Raw genomic sequence first — 20348 nt, forward strand, 5'->3', positions numbered from 1 at the left:
GAGACCCGATATCCTCCGCAAGTAGCGGTCGGAGAGATCTTCATATAGTTCATAAGCGTCTAAATCCATTATGTGGTAGCAGGGGTGGTTGTGATCACTTTTTACTTTCAGGTAGTACCGGGCTAGTAAGTCTCGGCGTCTAATGCTGAGGGGTTCCACGTTCGTGTCCACTTGTAATGCTCTTACAGGGGAAGTCCGCAAGGCACCAGTGGCAATGCGGAGTGCCGTGTTCTGAATAGTCTCAAGGGACTCCACAAGCCGAGTCCCTGGCCCATCCAAAATAAAAGATGAATAGTCGAGTATTGGTCGGATCAGGGATTTATACATGCGTAATAACACAGTTCTGTCGGCACCGTAGCTTTTTCCGGCAATGCTTTTCAGTATCGACATTCGTTTCTGAGCTCTTCCTTTAACATATTCTATGTGCCCATTTAAGCTCAGTTTCGAATCAAGTAAGACGCCTAGATAACGGACCTGGTCCACAATACAAATAGGGTGACCGTTGAGTTTGAGAGTAGGTAGTTGGTTCTGGTTCACTCGTTTTAAACCTCTTCTAAACAAAACGGCGTTAGTCTTCATGGGGGAAAATACAAAACCGTTCCGCTCTGACCACTGTCCTATTCTGGTTAAAGCGTTTTGGATTTTCTGAAATATAAGTGGGATATCTTTTCCCTGCGCCCAGATAGTGCAATCGTCTGCGTATATAGCAGCAGAGACCTCTCTTGGTATTGCGTCAATCAAAGAGTCAATCACAATATTAAAAAGCAATGGAGAGATCACCCCTCCTTGGACAACGCCATATTCCTGCTCAAACGTATCTGATACCTCTCCGCACCTCACTTGGAATGTCCTATTTTGCAAGTAGCCTCGAATGAAATGCATGATATGGCCCCGGAAGCCGATATCATACATTCTATTCAACAAAACCGTTGGGGAGACCATGTTATATGCTGACTTAATGTCTAGGAACACACCGAGGGTGGAACAGTGGTGAAGGAATCCTTCCCGTATGTGCGAATCAAGTCTCACTAGGTGGTCCCCAGTAGACTTTCCTGATCGGAACGCACATTGATATGTCGATATAAGGTCATATTTCTCAAGGTACCATGACAGTCTCTTACCAATCATCCTCTCTAGTAATTTGCACATACAAGAGGTAAGTTGGATAGGCCTGTACGATTGCATTTGGTTGCGGTCTTTCCCTGGCTTAAGGATGGGTATGATGTAAGAATGTCTCCATGCGTCGGGGAACACGTCATTCACCCATACATAATTATAAAAACGAAGCAGTTCAATCAGCTGTGTCTCATGCATATGTCGGAAGAAATCATAGTGAACCTTGTCCGGCCCGATGGATGTAGAGCCAGATCGTTTAATAGCGTCAGTAAGTTCTCTCATTGTAAATTCCTTGTTGTAATCCTCGTAGTTCTCATCCCCAAATTCAGGTAAGTTTTCTGCTAATTCACGTTCCCAGTCAAGAAAGGCTTGGGGGTAGTTCGATCTCGAGCTCATATTCGAGAAATACCTCCCGAAGTGATTTGCCACCTCAGTAGGGTCGTCAATAATCTCGTTATTATGCATAATAACTGGGAGAGGTCTCATGTATCGATGCTTCTGCGAGAACTTACGGATTATATCCCACAGTTTCCCCATCGGGGTTCTGTGGTTAAACACTGATAGCAGCTCCTGCCATGAGCGGATCTGTGCATCTCTAATAGTCCGTCGTGTCTTAGCCTTCGCTTTCCTATACTCAATTCGTAGGAATTGGGAATGAGGGTCTCTCCTCATTCTGTTATGAGCTCTCCTTCTAGTCAGAATTGCGTTCCTGCAGTCATCCGTCCACCACGGACACGAGTATTTGGTGTTACCATTTCGGGTGGGTATAAACTTCTGGGCAGTGTCAATAATAGTTTGAGTTATTTCATCACAGTTCTCCAGTCCAAGGTTAGGATTGAATTTGAAATCACATTTCATTTCAAATTCCGTCCAGTTAGCTTTCCTCGTGTTCCATCCATAAAAAACAGGGGGCAAGTTCGTGTAGACAGTAGGATTACCGACATCTATACGTATGGGGTAGTGGTCACTGGCATACAGGTCTTTTTCAGTGTCCCATTCAAGTATGTGAGAGATATCGTTTGATACCACTGTCAAATCGATGTGGGACGTATCTCCTGTGGATTCATCCAGTCTAGTTGGCTGTCCATCATTCAAAACATGTAGGTTATGATGGTTGACAACATCCATCCAGATGCAACCCCGTCTGTCACATTGCGCAGCTCCCCACATGAAATGTTTGCTGTTTGCATCTGTACATATTACAAATGGTTTAGGGAGTTGCTGGATTAATAGGGATATATCCTGAAATGAGAAGTTGTCAGTTGGGGGCAAGTACAATGAACAGAATGTAATTCTTTCCCTCTGTAACCTTACAGAGCAGGCTACCACCTGTAAATTGCTCTGTATAGGTAATACCATGTGCGGCAGGCGATTTGATACATATATCGATACACCTCCTCTCCTGTCACCTTGAGGTGAGTATGCGTTGTATAAAGAATAATGTGGTAAGTCAAAACAATATCTGTCATTGGCCATAAAGTGAGATTCCTGAATACAGATCACCTGGTAATTACCGTCCAAGAACATTTGTTTGGCTTCTGCCCACTTTCCGATCAGTCCTCTGGCATTCCATTGTAGGACCCTTGTCAGAGTTTCTTAGTCGAGCCAGAACACAATTCACCACTCATAAGTTCCCACTCCTTGGGAATAATTGGGCTGGCTGCTACTATCTGGTTCGTATCAGTCATGATGCTGATATTGTACCATTTTCCATAGGAAACAAAATAGCTGATCATCAACCACCTCAGCTTGTGTGGTTGTTTGATCAGCACATGTAAGTTAACAAACCGAAATATAAGTAGAAATAAAGACGTCTTGATTCTACGTTTAAAAAAAAAAGAAAAAAAGGGTTTTGTGTTTTAGTGCTAAAAGTTACTAGTGCTAAAAGTTACGTTAGGGTTTGGGTTTCCTGGTCAGGCTGGGCATTCGCCTGTCCCTTCCAGGTCTCCCTCCTTGACGTTTTTTGACAAGCTCAGGGGATGGCGATACCCCATCAGCAGGGATATCTGATGTCTCTGTCATTGATGACTGCTCAGAGTCAGGATGGGCTTTTTGGGTTCTTTCACTCCTCTCCTCGACTTCATCTGTGTTCTGCGTCACCTGCGGTGTCCAGCTCTGTCGGATCACTCGCTGAGAGGAACCAGCCAGAGTGTCTTTGTTTGTTGGTGGAGTGCTCCTCTCAGTGTCTGAGGGTGGTGAGGGCTCCTGTGAGCCCTCTGCCACCAATTGGGATTCCATGGGGTCCATGAACATGTCAGGTTGTGACTGGGTCTGAGTGTCCTCAGCACCTTCCTGTTCTCCTGTCCCCGTTTGCACTTTTGTTGGTGTTTGATTTGCCTCAGCCTCAGTCCCTTGAAGCTTAAGGACCCTGTCCAGAAGAGTGATCATTTTGTCGAGTTTCTCCCCAATCACACGGAGTTCAGTCTTAAATGTTGGGTCGGATGGCGGATCACTACTACCCCTTACTACCGAAGCATAGGATCGTAAGGTAGGGGAGCTGGTTTCAGCCGCGATGATACGGCGGGCGTGTGCATAGGACACATCTTTTTTAACCTTGATTTCACATACACGCTTCTCCTTTTTCCACACTTCACATTGCCGAGAGCGCCCATCATGCCCAGTATCCCCGCAGTGGAGACATTTCTGCTCACATGTGCCGTCATGTTTTTTGTCCCCGCATGTGAGGCATTTCACCTCTGATTGACATCTGGCCTGAATGTGGCCAAATCTCCCACACTGTAGACACATCAATGGGTTCGGGATATGCTGCCTCACGTTGTAGGTCACATAATCAAAGTCAAGTTTTGTGGGGCACGTGGGTCTGTTGAATGTAAGAAGGATAGTTGGGGTTCTTTCGATACGGCTTCCGGTTCTCCTGGTAAATCGCCTAGCGGCCACCACCCCGAATTCCGTCAGCCATCCAACGATCTCTTCCTCAGACAGATCAATCAGGTCTACTGCATGGATAGTTCCCCGACTCTGGTTTAGTCTCTCCTCTCGTTCTACAACACATTCCATGTCTCCGAACATCCGAGCATTGAGAAGTTTCTCAGTCTGGGTGCTAGTCTTAGTCCTCACCAGCAACCGTCCATCACTCATGAAGCTAGCCTTTTCAACTTTCTCCGTGCCCCCAAGAATCCCTCTGATGCATTGTTGTATCCATGGCCATCCCTTTTCTCTAGGAGATCTACCTGCTAGGAGCTTCACTGAGAGGTAGGATCCAGACTGAGACTCCTCCTCCCCCCAGAAACTATCAGTCAGATCATCGGCCCTTACCCTCTTACTGGCCCTATTAGGCCCCATCTTAAGTCCTATGCCATCCACACACCTCAACCTTACCTTCCGAAAACGTAAGAAAGAAAAACCTTTTCAGTATATAATTGAAATTATCAATGGAAAGATACAAATCAAAAAGAATCTAAGTGGAAAAACACCGCCTTCGCTATCGCCCCGGATCGCCAGAAACGTCTTCCTCCAGCCACGTGTCTCGCGAGAATACGAATTTGATAGCAGCGTGGTAGCAGCGTCCCGTGAAACACCGCCCAGATCCCCACAGGCCTTATAGGCCTCAAAATTCTGTATTGGTAAGGTAAGGTAAGGTAGGAAAAATGTGTTCAGTAAGAAAAGTATTTTGTAAGAAAATGTCCACTTTGGAAAATGTCCATAAGAATTGACCTGATCCAGAGTTGTTGTGCTTTACCTTCACCACATTTTATAACAATTCCCAATTTTTAAATGTCAAGAATACAAAAACTGAAGCAACAGGTAAAACCACATAATAAGTTTAAAAGCATTACAATAATGAAATCTAGGGGCTTAAAAATTTCATTTTTTCAATTTACACAAATACTTCTTGTTAAAGGGACCCTCCCACCTTCAAAAAAGTTAATGAATTGGCATGAAAGTGATGTCGCTTGGTTCAGAAAGAGCAAAAATGAATATCTACCAAATTTCATCAAAAAATATTCACCGGTTTTCAAGATATTATACTTTTACTTTTGTTTACTTTTTGGGATCTCCGCTGTTCCTAGCGACTTTATTTGAAAGTGCGGCATTTGTTGCGCGCAAAGCAGCATATACCACCGCGTGCTGCCAAACGTTTTAGTAAAAGATTTAAAAAATCGTTAGACCTCCGCTGACGTCACAAATTCTAAGGGGGCATACCAATGCATTAGCCCCTTAGAATCCGAAAACTGCAAGTTTGAAATTCCATATCTCCGAATTAAAGCATTTTTCGATGTTGTGAATGCCCAAACCGGTATTTTCAGGTCATGGCTACCAATTTGGCTATCTCAACTCAAAACTAATGTTAAGGTGGGAGGGTCCCTTTAAGTATGCAATTCATGACGCAAAAATAACATACAGACAGTGTGATTTTCCCAGAGCAGCTTTTAGGTGATGGACAGTGGCTTTATCTTTTTCCCATTCGCAAGGCCAAATCTACAATTTCTTAGTTTTGAGGTAACACTTTTTGCATACCTACCACATTTTTCTACCTATTTAAAGAAAAATATCACCATCGGCATCATGGGCCTTTTTCAACTGTAATGATACATTTGAAGTCAAAAGTGTAGGTACTCAAATGAATCAAAAAATTGATTCCAAACCCATAATTTGTCATGGCTCCTCCCACCAGAATCAAATTACTGATGCCTCCATATTTTGATTCCAAAAGTCTAGTTTGCCCAACTGAAATGGTACCTAAGCTTCCAAAGCCATACGGTAAAAGATATGTCAACAATGGAGCAGACCGGCACAATTTATATGACAACTAACCCAAGTAACCCCAGGCATAGAAAAATAGAAGTTACCTATAAGCACATATCATGCAAAGCGCAGCACTTTTCGTCAGGGAACTCCAGAGGAACTCCCGTGCACTACGTGGCATTTCACATTTCTCACATTCACGCTGCTGCAGGAAAATAACAAACAACGGAACACTGTTCGGAAGCCAAATGTTGTCTATTTTCAAATCCCCTGTCATTGGCTGCTAGCACTTGGCTAGCACGACATGAATGTAATTCACAAATGAGAGAACGGGAATCGCCAGCAAGATTTGCAAATGAACGATCATTTGATCTTACAAATGTCACGAATGCGTTAGCCGCATGGGGGCGCAGTGGCGCCACCTGCAAGTGGTCAGAAGTTCCCGGTCCCCGTAGACGGTCCATGTTACGTGGGTAACTTTTGAAGTCGATTTTTATGCCAGATACAGCATGCGGATGGCTGAAAGGGATTGTTTTATAACTGAACATGCTTTCTTAAGGCGTGGGTGCCTTCGATTACCAACAGGATGGCTCGAGCCATGTAATCAAGTGCATTATTTCAGATGACCCGGACTCTGGCAGTGCATAGCGTATCGAAGCGTAGAGAGGCTCCCTGCCGTAGGTAAGGCCATGCAGTGTACCAGGAACGTACTTGCTCTTTCTACTCAGGTGGCAAAAGCGAAAAGATGATCATTCCAGATCGATGGTGATCTATTTAACCCTCGCCCGTATAGGGGGGGGGGGGGGGTCGAACGGACCCCCCCCCATGGTTTTTCGCGAATAACTCGCGTAAAAAGCGGCCGATCGCGACGAAACTTTCAGTACCCTCGCGTTCATCAATTTCACACCTACCCTGAAAATTTCATGACCCTGACCCAAATGACCTTTGACCTGTGACCTACTATTCGAGACCATGTTTGGCTGGAATCGCAATTCGGCGTATGTCGGCTCGCATTAGCCGCGCGTTTGCAGTCTTTTCGTGGTTTCAAGCGTTCAAACATGTGATATGATGTTGCTCCCATGCATTAGGGTGGGTGTCAAGGTCACCTGAAGGTCAGGTCAGGTCATTGACCTTTGATGACCTCGGTTCACTTTTTCGAGTTTTACATGTTTCTAGGCCAGTTTTTGGAGCTGAATTCGAATTTAGCAACCATATGAACATTTACGAAGTAGTTTTGGTGCCTTCGTAACATGTTACGAAGCTGTCAGAGGCGGTTGCCACCTACTACGAATACCCTTACTGGTTGACCTGACCTGACCTGACCCGACCTGGCCTAAATACATGAAGACATCATCTGTGATCAAAACTAACATGATATTCGTGATCAGCACCCCGAAAAACCTCATGGCAGCCACACTTTACGACGTTCTAACAGGGCCCGATTTTCCCGCCTTTGGGGTCATTGACCTGACCTGCAAGGTCAACCAATGACCTAGGACCTTAAAATTGGGTATCATCGGCTTCCTCTCGTCACGGGCAACACGCTCGTTTTTTCCGCGAAGCTCTAGCTCGATCAGGGGCGAAACGGCAGGGGGGGGTCCAACGGACCCCCCCCCCTTATACGTTCGCGGCTGGAAAAACACCAATACGGGCGAGGGTTAAGCACTGGCAGACTATCAGGGATGAAATTGCAAGTAGACGAGAGGAAACCGATGATACGCAATTTTAAGGTCCTAGGTCATTGGTTGACCTTCCAGCCGGGCAGGTCAATGACCCAAGCGTCGGGAAAATCGGGACCTGTTAGAACGTCGTTAAGTGTTGCTGATATGAGGTTTTCGGGGTGCTGATCACGAATATCATGTTCATTTTTATCACAGATGATGTCTGGATGCATTTAGGCCAGGTTGGGTCAGGCCAGGTCAACCAGTAGGGGTCCTGCCGGGTATTCCCAGACCCCAGTAGGTGTCAACCGCCTCTGACAGCTTCGTAACACGACACGAAGGCACCAAAACTACTTCGTAAACGTTAAAATAATTGTTAAATTCGAAAATCAGCTCCAAAACTAGCCTACAAACATGTAAAACTCGAAAAAGTGAACCGAGGTCATTAAAGGTCAATGACCTGACCTGACCTTCAGGTGACCTTGACACCCACCCTAATGCACGGGAGCAGCATTTTACCACGTGTTTGAGCGCTTGAAACCACGAAAAGACTGCAAACGCGCGGCTAATGCGAGCCGACATGTGCCAAATCGCGATTCCGGCCCAACATATGGTCTCGAAAAGTAGATCACAGGTCAAAAGGTCATTTGGGTCAGGGACTCTGGGTCATGACATTTTTAGGTTAGGTGTAAAACTGATTTACGCGAGGTTACTGAAAGTTTCGTCGCGATTGATCGGTCGCTTTTTACGCGAGTTATTTGCGAAAAGCTGAGGAGGTGGGGGCCGGGGGGGGGGGTCCGTTCGACCCAACCCCCTTTCGGTTGCTAATTGATCATCTTTTGCCACTTGAGTAGGAAGCGGGTACGTTCCTGGTCCCGCATGGCCTTACCTACGGCAGGGAGCCTCTCCACGTTTCGATATGCTTTGCACCATGCCAGCGTCCGGGTCATTTGAAATAATGCACTTTATTGCATGGCTCGAGCCATCCTGTTGGAAATCGAACACATCACATCTTAAGAAAGCATGTTCAGTTACATAACAATCCTTTTCAGCCATCCGCAGGCTGTATTTTTCATAAAAATCAACTTAAAAAGTTACCCACTTAACATGGACCGTCTACCGGGACCGGGAACTTCTGACCACTTGCAGGTGGCGCCACTGCGCCCCCATGCGGGAACGATTCCGTGCCGGCCGCGGCGCGGCAGTCGCCCGTCTAGGTTACTATAGAGGTCAATGTATGCACTAGATTTTAGAACAGGGCTCGGTGTTATTCGACCGCCACACTTGTAGTTATTCCACAACTGGAGAACCACTAAATCGATCAAAACGAAATTAACACCATTCGAATCAAAATAAGCGATTTTACGAGCTATTTTGAGTATGGTGACCACAAGCTATCTCGGTGACTATAAAAGATAACCTTGACGATTTCACCTATTGCGGCCATTCTATAACACAGGAACTAGTGATGTCAATTACGGAAATACCAACCAAAACCACGGGAAAATACCGAAACCAAACCATTAACCAACTTGGGAAACTGAGGTAAATACCAACTTTTTACCGATTTCTTAGCCTCTTATACATTAGTGAGGGCTTATGATACCAACAAAATACCAAATATGTACATTACGATTGAAGTACCAAATACCAAGTTGGTATCGGTTTGGTATCGGTAGGTATACCAAAAAGTTGGTATCCGATTGACATCTCTAACAGGAACTGCTGGGCCGATCGAGACTAACCCCGCGTTCGATGTCGCGGGGGAACGCGGGGGAAAGCACCACCAGTCTATGCGACATGGGTCGAGCTTTTCCAGGAAAGTTGGTGGGGCAAAAAGTTGTCAATTAGGGCCTTGGTCAAACCTACAATGTCCGATTGTTAATTAAGTTAGATAAAATACAGCAATGAATCAATTCTTTTCATTACAGAGATAATATTTGCATTACACAGCAGTAGCGGCGGAACAAAAGGGGCACTGCCGACTTTTGGTCCCATTCTTTCCATGCAACGCCCATAGGGCTAATGTTAAAATGCCAAAATCAAAGGGGGGCACATCCTATATATATCCTATATATCCTATTATTGCAGCCATATCCTATAACTCAGCAACTACTAGACTGATCGCAGATCGAGACGAAAACACCACAAGTCGATTTGCTGTAAGCGATCTCATCAGCCCTTTCGAATATGGTGACCTCAGGTGACCTCGGTGAACTGGTTTTATCGAGGCTGCAATAAAATAACTGCAATAGGCGAGAACAATTATGTGGCCTACCAAGGTCACCGAGGTCACCTGAGGTCACCATATCCGAAGCGTCAGATGAAATCGCATACAACGAATCGACTTGTGATGTTTTCGTCTCGATCGGTCCAGTAGTTGCTGGGTTATCGAATGGCTGCAATAGGCGAAAACGGTTATGGGAACTCCCAAAGTCACCCAGGCCACCTGAGGTTACCATATTCGAAACAGCTGATGACAAAATAGGTAGGTATCTTAACATAGGCGTCGCCAGAGATTTTCGGTTGGGGGGGCAAAATCAACTTTTGTGTTAAAACTTGCCTTTCCCCAGTCTTTACTCACTCGTTTTACATACCATTCGACGCGCAATGGTGCACGAGGAGTCCGATGGTGACAAAGGTTTTCTTCTAGCTATGACATGTAATTTTTTGCAGAAAAATTCGAAATTTATAAATTGTATGACAAAAACGACTGGTAGAATTATAGTATATAGTGGCTGCGATTGCCGACGCACTGCAGAGGGCCCCTGTGTAGACGCTCGACGCTCATGATCATTACCCAGAAAAAGGTGAAAAACGCTCCATTTAATCGGATCACCCTGCTAAAACCACCATTCACGCATGCATGCAGAGGTTTTACGTGAAATGTATAGGACTTATCCCAGCCACCGATCGTAGCTAAGTTGGGCATTCGGCGGAGAGTGAATGTCGGAAGTGTGAATCGGAAGTAATTCATCTTTGCTCAAGTGAGAGGAAGTGTTTTGTTCACTCGAGTGTGAACACAAGTTTCTCGTTTTTCGTGTGAAGGGAAGCGCTGCAAACGCGAACAAAAACTGTTACACGGAACCAAAAGTTACGCACGGCATAGCGTCAAGGGATCCCTTAGAGATAGGTTTGGGACTTTCAGGCCATTTCAGGCCACTCAGGGTCAGTGCTGACTCTCAGAAGCATGCTTAGGATCCCGGAGATCGGCGTGGGTCACCTCAAATATTTACGTGTACGTGGTGCTTTAGGGCTTTCCGAGCCCAAGGTGGGGCCCTCAGAAGCCAGTGTGGGCGGCGGGCGCTAAGAAACTAGGCCCAGGGTGAGCCTGGAGTCCTCGGATAACAGTGCGAACCCTCGGGGTCTGTGTCAAATCCCTAAGGACCTTACGCAGGGACATAATAAACATGTGTTGCGGACCTCAGAGGGACACGTGAGCTGCGCCCCTCAGATGCCGGCTTGGGGTTAGCAAAGTCTGTCGCCTCAAAAGTTTGGCTGAACTATCAGAGGCCAGTTAAAGGGACCCTCCCACCTTAACATTAAATTTGAGTTGAGATAGCCAAAATGGGGTCCCTGGCTCACAATTACCGGTTTCGGCACTCACAACACCGAGAAATGCCTTAAATCGGAAATATTGAATTTCAAAATTGCAGCATTTTGATTCAGAGGGGCTAATGCATAGGAATACCCCTCTGAATGTGTGACGTCAGCGCAGATATCTAACGATTTTTAAATGTTTGACTAAAACGTTTTGTAGCACGCGGTGGTATATGCTGCTTTGCGCGCAACAAATGCCGCACTTTCAAATGAAGTCGCTAGGAACAGCGGAGATCCCAAAAAGTAAACAAAAGTAAAAGTCTAATATCTTGAAAACCGGTGAATATTTTTCGATGAAATTTGGTAGATATTTGTTTTTGCTCTTTTTGAACCGAGCGACATCACTTTCATGCCAATTCATTGACTTTTTTGAAGGTGGGAGGGTCCCTTTAAGGTTCTCAGAAATGTTCGAAGGCTCAAAGATCCCTGTATGGGCCCTCAGAGAACATGGACACCAGTGGGACTTTCAGAGGCCCGTTTGGGCCCTCTGAAAGCTTCTTTAGGGCTCAGTGGAGCTCCTTAGGAGCCTTTGTTTAAAGCAAGCTCATGAGCCCTGCGACACTTGCACGGTAATTGAGCCTGTCGCAGACATTTGGCGAGAGTTGAGAAAGGCCCCGAAGATTTCGTTTCACGCTTTGAACGAAAATTGTGTCAGCACTCCAAAACTTATGAAAATCAGCTGTAAAATGTAATAAAGAACGAACTAGGAACATGGAATGAATCACAGCATTGACATTTCCGAGTCTGGACTCGGAGTCTTGAAGATTTTGGCGACTGCGAGTCAGACTCTGGTTTAAACTGCACGCTCCAACCGAGTCTGACCTCACGGACATTCTCAGAAAGGTACCCCCATTTTTTCCCGACTCCAAAATCTCATCGGATCTGTATCGATCTCAGGGGGTGCCCGGTCCGAGGTTGGGGGGGGGGCAAGCTGCCCCGCTTGCCCCCCCCCCCATGGCGACGCTCATATGGTAAATCGACTGGGGGTGTTTTCGTCTCGATCGCCTTGGTAGTTCCCGAGTTATAAAATGGCTGCAATGTGAGAACGTCGCTTTGACCTTTCGAGGTCACCACGGGGTCACCTGAGGTCACCATATTCGAAACGGCTGATGAAATCGGATCCCTTTACTCTGATGCACTGGGCCGATCGGGACGAAAATGCCACCAGCAGTCGATTTGCCGCACGCAATTTCCAGTGGCGGGCACTCGTAACTTCACGACTTGATTTCGAAGTCAGCGACTTCGATAACGATGACTCGATAACCAAATCAGTCACTTCGGTGACGCGATAACTATTATAATGATAGCTTCAAAAAAAAAAAGAATTCGAATGGATAAAATATTTGAAAGGAAGAGGAAGGAGGGTGAATTGCGCCACCGTAAAGAAAAACGCTAATTGTAAGAAAACCGCTGGAGATATAAGCAAGCATGCACTGCAGGTAACCATTTCAAAGAGAAACTCATTGGCTACGATTTAAGAGCCTCCCGATCAATTAAGAATGTTTCGTTTGCTTCTGACAGCTGCTTTTTCAGAAGCATGCAAAAGGGCGCATTTGCCAACAACTGCCGTAAATTGCGCCAGGGGGATGGCGCAATTAGAACCCAATTGCGCCCTATATGTACATGGCTAAGCGAATTAGACGGAATGCATACACCCCGGCAGTCTAATGTCATTGCGTCTTACTTTAACATTCATAATGTTATTCACGCTGGTTAAATAATAAATGTAGGTGTAAATCGCGATGTTTTTTTTTTTTTTTGCCCAGGTAGATAGCTTTACATGTGTCCGTACGCTTGTAAAGGTGCAACAAAAACGTTTACTGTAACCAACTAGATATATGTGAACGTTTTCGCCCATACGGTTACATTTTCAATCGTTTCTCTCAAAATTAGTAATTTTTATCGTTTCGACAGCTTTATGACATCAGTTTTTACTTTTTTAGGTATCATAGCTGACACCTCTCACGCCTGAGTCCATGTTGAAAATGTCGTATTTTGTCAATTACACAAGTTCGTAGCCTAGTAAATGGCGGCTACATTATAAGTTTGACGAGAGAAATAATTTGCGGACTGACGACAGCGGGTTGCACTTGCTCCCCTGCCTGACATTAAACTCCTTCTTTATTGCAATCAGTTAATGATGCATTCATACTGTCGTGATACAATAGCTACACCATTATTCTATTTGCACCCCCGTGGCGCAATTATGTCCGTGAAGTTAGCGTCAGCAACAGCAACGAATACAGCGTCGGATTCAGAATCGCTTAAAAAACTCATTCTAGGTCAATTGGGGGACGGGGAGCAGGAATATGACCTTTATTTGGCCCTAGCTCTTACCCCTTACCCCTTAATCGGCCCTTAAAGGAAGGGGCGCGTCAAAAGTGCCTCAAGGGTTCGTCTGATCGCCAAAATAAGGGTCGCAATCGATTCCTCGGGTCAATATCTAGCCGCAGCCTCGGGTTCCAGATGTGTGCAGCTTACCCCTTACCCCTTAATCGGCCCTTAAAGGAAGGGGCGCGTCAAAAGTGCCTCAAGGGTTCGTCTGATCGCCAAAATAAGGGTCACAATCGATTCCTCGGGTCAATATCTAGCCGCAGCCTTGGGTTCCAGATGTGTGCAACTTACCCCTTACCCCTTCATCGGCCCTTAAAGGAAGGGGTGCGTCAAAAGTGCCTCAAGGGTTCGTCTGATCGCCAAAATAAGGGTCGCAATCTATTCCTCGGGTCAATATCTAGCCGCAGCCTCGGGTTGCAGATGTGTGCAACTTACCCCTTACCCCTTAATCGGCCCTTAAAAGAAGGAGCGCGTCAAAAGTGCCTCAAGGGTTTTTCTAATCGCCAAAATAAGGGTCGCAATCGAATACCCGGGTCAATATCTAGCCGCAGCCTCTGGTTCCAGATGTGTGCAACTTACCCCTTACCCCTTAATCGGCCCTTAAAGGAAGGGGCGCGTCAAAAGTGCCGCAAGGGTTCGTCTGATCGCCAAAATAAGGGTCGCAATCGATTCCCCGGGTCAATATCTAGCCGCAGCCTCGGGTTCCAGATGTGTGCAACTATTTGGGCGATCAGACGAACCCTTGAGGCACTTTTGACGCGCCCCTTCCTTTAAGGGCCGATTAAGGGGTAAGGGGTAAGTTGCACACATCTGGAACCCGAGGCTGCGGCTAGATATTGACCCGAGGAATCGATTGCGACCCTTATTTTGGCGATCAGACGAACCCTTGAGGCACTTTTGACGCGCCCCTTCCTTTAAGGGCCGATTAAGGGGTAAGGGGTAAGTTGCACACATCTGGAACCCAAGGCTGCGGCTAGATATTGACCCGAGGAATCGATTGCGACCCTTATTTTGGCGATCAGACGAACCCTTGAGGCACTTTTGACGCGCCCCTCGTTTAAGGGCCGATTAAGGGGTAAGGGGTAAGTTGCACACATCTGGAACCCGAGGCTGCGGCTAGATATTGACCCGAGGAATCGATTGCGAGCCTTATTTTGGCGATCAGACGAACCCTTGAGGCACTTTTGACGCGCCCCTTCCTTTAAGGGCCGATTAAGGGGTAAGGGGTAAGTTGCACACATCTGGAACCCGAGGCTGCGGCTAGATATTGACCCGAGGAATCGATTGCGACCCTTATTTTGGCGATCAGACGAACCCTTGAGGCACTTTTGACGCGCCCCTTCCTTTAAGGGCCGATTAAGGGGTAAGGGGTAAGCTGCACACATCTGGAACCCGAGGCTGCGGCTAGATATTGACCCGAGGAATCGATTGCGACCCTTATTTTGGCGATCAGACGAACCCTTGAGGCACTTTTGACGCGCCCCTCGTTTAAGGGCCGATTAAGGGGTAAGGGGTAAGAGCTAGGGCCAAATAAAGGTCATATTCTTGCTCCCCGTCCCCCAATTGATCTAATATTAGCTTTTTAAGCGATTCTGAATCCGACGCTGTATTCGTTGCTGTTGCTGACGCTAACTTCACGGACATGGCGCAATTGCCATGGGCGCAATTAATATTGAGGTACTTTTTAATAAAAGCGTAGAAGTTATCATAAAGATGTTGAAGGAAGTTTACTGTTTCAGTGAAACATAATGAAAAATGGTTTTTCTATCTAAATATCACTCTGAAAATCACACAAATATCACAAATTTTTATAGCAAACGGTTCAAAATACTGCAAAAAAGCTAAGAAAACGCCGTAACATCTTTGATGGCGTAATGAGCCTTGCTGATTGGCTTCATCGGGGAGCTTGGGCCATAAAAGGAACTATCCAGTGGGGAAAATAATGTTTTCGAACACAAAATTCAAAACATGCCAGTGAATCCATGGGAATGTTGGTGGGCGCAATTGGTTAGGAGGGCGCAATACACCCACTTTCCCCTAACCTTCTAATTATTTTTTCCCATTCGCTCATACAACACCATTAGGGCTGCACTGAAACAAAAAGGAAGGCTAAGAACAGTGAAAATGTTCATACCTAGGCGGCGGAACGGGGAGGGCACCGGGGCACCGTGCCCCCCTTTGATTTTGGCATTTTAACATTAGCCCTATGGGCGTTGCATGGAAAGAATGGGACCAAAAGTCGGCGGTGCCCCCCCCCCCCTTAATTGAGGGTGTTCCGCCGCTACTGAAAATGTTACTTTTCTCGTACAAACAAACCAACAAACGTAAAACAAAAACTTGAATATCTTCGGCGACAGAGCTTGTTGGGCCGAAAGACATTCCAATTAGGGGAAAGTGGGGTAAGGCGGTCACCTTAACTTTGGAGCCATTTTTTTTGGCCGGTTAGAAACATCATATAGAAACGGGAAACTCAGTGAAAGCCTTTTTTTTAGACATTTTACTTCCATTTGCCAGAAGATGAGACTTCGACCTGATTCAACAAATAAACTGCAGCTATTTTTGCAAAACCTTGCAAAAACCCGTCTTACCCCACCTCATGGGGTAAGACGGTCACATGGGTAGGGCAAGACGGCCAGCTTCTTTCACCGACCAGCACAGTTCGCAACAAATGCCCGAGATTAGCCGCATTGATACAGTCGCTCGTTGGTCTCGATGCTTCGGAAATGGCAATATACGAGATTCGTGCAGAAGGCGTATGCTCGTATATAGGCCCTATAGTTCAGAAGCCATGTAGAACCGTTTTTCACATTCATTATTCGAGAATAAACCGTGTGCCGAAGGAATATTGCTAACATGTCTGTGGGAATCCGAATCAAACATATTCTTATTAGAAATGCTTCTTTTTTTTTCCTACAGCAACCAAAATATTTTCGCCATTACAGACCCATTGTATTCATAATTGCCCGTCTTAATACCCCTGGCCCTAACTCAATGTCAGAAGTTCAGCACGATTTTGCTCTGTGGAGAATTTGATGCAGAAAAAGTGAATCCGCGGTAGGTATAATGAACACTGGTGGCATATGAGTGTACCACAAGTGATTGCGAGTTTTTAACTCTATAGTGCTCCACACAAAAGCTTGCACAATACATTTTGGATGTTTTCAATTCAAAATAAAAGATTATCGACTGAACAGAAATTCACCAGACTTCAATGGTGGTGTGTGGTGGGAAAGGCAATTCTCAATTCTGGTCCTAATTTTTCTCGCTCGTAGCGCTATTGGTTTGGTCTGCAGAAGGGGTGCCCGTCTTACCTACCCTGACCGTCTTACCCCACTTTCCCCTAAATGGCATTTTTCAGTGCTCAATCTACCTACAAAACTGTTCTCTCCATGTTGAAGGTAAACTATTCCCTCGCGTCGAATTTAATGAAGTTATCGTTATCGATTGACCGAAACGGGGACTTTGATAACGCTACTTCGATAACGGTAATGAATACCTTACGATAAACTTGAAAAAAAACGTTATCGTCGATAACGACTTCGATAATCGTTATCGATAGGAGTTATCGAAGTGCCCGTGCCCACCACTGGTAAAATTTCACCTTGACCTTGCTTATTGGAAATGGGGACCTCAGGTGACCTCGGTGACCTTAAAAGGTCAGCTTGATGATTTTGCGCCAATTGCGTTATCCATCAAGTTAGCGTCTCATAGGGTAAGGTGCCTAATTAGCGACCCCCTTAATTTGAACCGTCATTGCTCACGCTCTGTGGGTGCCACTGTATTACTGGCTTGATTTTCGGAGAGATCGTTCATTTTTCTTTTAAACTATTGTCATTTTCTGCCCCAATATTCACTAACTTATTTGTAGTGAGCATTTTGGCAAACCATTGCAAAAAACGCTAATAGGGAACTCTTCCCGATTAGCGACCGGGGAGGGTCGCTAATAAGTCTATGGGTTTCCCCATATTAAAAATGGCAAAAAATGCGACGCCTGAAAAGATGAAATATGATCTCAAAAAGGTAACCTATACGCAAAGCACTGAATTACTCGAACAGGAACGTTTATCCAACACATTTGCGTAAGTAAAAACTGATCAAGTGATGCACCGAAGGCGAAAAGAAGGCGGAAACCCAAATTTTGCGGGCTATCTCGTATGATATTCGAGGTCCGCGCTGAATTCGGCACCCCTGCAGTCGGTGACGACATTTGGCATCCCCTCACTGGCGGTCGCAGGGGGGGGCCACGGGGGCCATGGCCCCCCCTTTGGTGCTGAAAGGTGGGGCCATACTATCTTTTGGCCCCACCTTTCAGATCGATCAAAAGTCCTAGAAAAGCTTTTCGTATGTTTCATTTTCTTTCTTGCGCCATCAAAGGACGTAAATTTCACTCATGAGTGGGCTCAGTTTCGCATTCTGTCAATTTGGCGGTCAGCGTCGCTGGCACCGGTTCACGAGTATGGCCGGATCTTATATGGAATATCAGCGTGGGTTTACTTGAGGCTCTCGTAGGCCCAGCATTCAGCAATGGCTGGCATGAGACCCTCTTCGGCAGTGGCGGGTGGGCCCTGCTAAAGGAGATTGGCTCCAAGACACTAAAGTAAGACCTCATGGGTTGGTGCTGTGCACCTCAGAAGCCCGGTGGTGACGCCGTATGCCGGCTTGGTTTCATTAGCGTGGGACCTCCGGGGCCTGCATAGAGTTTGCATGAGCTAGTATGTAATCTCAGAGGCATGTGTGTAATGTGTACACAGTGGCGGTCGCGGGGGCCGGGGGGGGGGCATCAGGGCCATGCCCCCAAAGGTCAATAAAGGGGGCCATCATATCATTCCCCCCCCCCTCAAACAACCAATGGGCCCCCATATAGGTGTATGGGGCCCTGGCAATTATTCGATCGTCACGAGGCTAAAAAACCCACGCCCAGCTATTAATATAGCTTCCACACCGGTCTTTGAACGTCCTACACTGACCTCTGAGGGAACTTCAGTGGCGGTCAAGCGCCTACGTTGACCGCTAAGAGCCTACATCAACCTCTGAGACCCCACATCTGGCCTATGAGGGCCCCTAACCGGCCTCAGTGGTCCCAACCGGCGTCTGAGGGTCTCACACCGGTCTCCGGTGGCCTTATTTCTGTCTCTGGTGTCCCAAGACGAACCTTTAGGTGCCAATAAGGGCCCCGCACTGGCTGCTGAAGACCCGATGCCGGCCTCTAAGGGTCTGCATTGGGCTCTGAGGAGGGCCCATCTTGGCCTTTGAGGGCCCTCTGCTGGCCTCTGGGGTCCAACGACGGCTCATGCCGGTCTTTTAGGGCCCCACGCTGACCTCTGAGGGCCCATGCTGGCCTGTAATGAGTAAGGACCCACATTAGCTTCTGAGAGCCCAACTCGGTCTCTGATGGTCTCAAACTACTGGCCTTTGTAGTTTGCAGGCCCTGTACTGGTCTCTGAGGGCCCTAAACTAGCCTCTACATGAAAACATACATGGGTGGGTTTCTGAAGAGAGGGCTCACGCAGTCTCCGGCACAGCCTTACGTTGGTCCTGATCGAGATTGCTTTACGTCCTGATGGTCCCGCGCTGATTCCCTCATATTTCGAGGTCGGGACCCCATGAGCCGGTGTGGGTCCTGGGGCTGGCAGAGACTGATGAAGTCCTTAGGGCTCAGGGCCAGTCTTTTTAGCAGTAGGACTAGGCAGGTTGAGTGAGCCCCAACAGAGCCGTTGCGAAGCCCCGCAGGAGTCGCGCGCGGCCCTCAGATGCCAATTCTGAAAGCTCGGAACCTGTGGGGGTCTCCAGAGGCCGGTGTACCTACTCTCTCCCGCCGCCACACAACTAGGTACCTATATGAGTGTCATAGTCTAAAAATGCTCTCTGGGTTTCACATGCTTGTTCAAAGCAAGAGGTATCTGTACTTTTTAGCAAGATGTATCTGTACTTTTCCGAATTGTTTTATAGAGTGGTAAGGTCATGAATCCGCGTGCCTGACCTTCCAGTATACCTATGCTTCACCGATCCGTCGTCATGGACGGTGCAGCGGCCCGACCGGTGGGCACACCGTGAGACGGTAAATGGAACTGGTGATTTTGCCTTAAAGGTAGTGTGCCACCTTTGAAAGATTTCCCATTTTATTTTTCCTAGGATAAGAAGCTTCTGTTTTTACATAATATCGCAAAAAAATCAAAAATGGGCCTGGAATAGTGCCTTTTTCGCCTAAAAGTTTTTCGGTTTTTAGATATGTATAACAACTGTAGTGGGCTCACCTGCAAACAGGCGTCGGGCAACAATCGCGAATGCGGCGCACTTGTGACAATAAGCAAAGGTCATTATAGTGTTACGACCATACGACGTACGGGAATGAGTTATCAGCTGTCTAATCGTAGACAACACAATGTCGAGCCTTAAACTGTAAGCCCGTATTGGTATTGTTTCTTTTATTTGGCTGTCGAACATTATTTATGGTTTGAAATATGATTTTATGTAAAATAATTGATATGAAAAAGCCGTCTTATAAGTTATGACCCCATTTCACCACACGCAAGTGGCAGAAATGACAATGATCAGCTGACGCATTTTTCTTGGCCGAAGTCAGAGCGCGCGGCCCGACGCACCACGCGTATTTGGAAATTCCGACCTCGACGAGCATCAGAAGCCACCTAACAGGCGTGTTCGAAACCGCAGGAGATGATGATGAACGGGTTTATCGAAACTTGATTGGATGAGCATATCGGTAATAGCGATTTCAGTGTGTGCATTTATTGTTCATAGTGGTGTGAAATGTGGTTGGGGTACGACCGACAACCCGTCGGGGCGAATTTCGCACTGGGGTACTCAAAATTTGAAGAATTTAAGACGTTTCCATGAGTTTTGAAGGTATGGATAAGTTCTAAAAATCCGGTTCTCCTTATCTGGGCCATTAACTCCATACGGTCCAAGAAA

At 46.5% G+C, this 20348-nt stretch overlaps 1 protein-coding gene across 1 annotated transcript in view; it reads right to left on the reverse strand.

Annotated features, from left to right (window-relative positions):
• The window catches only part of LOC122386952 (dymeclin-like), a 43439-nt gene extending 37226 nt beyond the window's left edge, over positions 1–6213 (reverse strand). The window contains exon 1 of the mRNA XM_043376705.1: positions 5928–6213. The gene's annotated coding sequence lies outside the window, so the exon portion shown is untranslated. The remainder of the gene's footprint in view (positions 1–5927) is intronic.
• Between the last annotated feature and the right edge of the window lie 14135 nt (positions 6214–20348).

Source organism: Amphibalanus amphitrite, unplaced genomic scaffold, assembly GCF_019059575.1.
Source record: "Amphibalanus amphitrite isolate SeventyFive unplaced genomic scaffold, NRLGWU_Aamphi_draft 000268F_arrow, whole genome shotgun sequence".
NCBI lineage: Eukaryota > Metazoa > Arthropoda > Thecostraca > Balanomorpha > Balanidae > Amphibalanus > Amphibalanus amphitrite.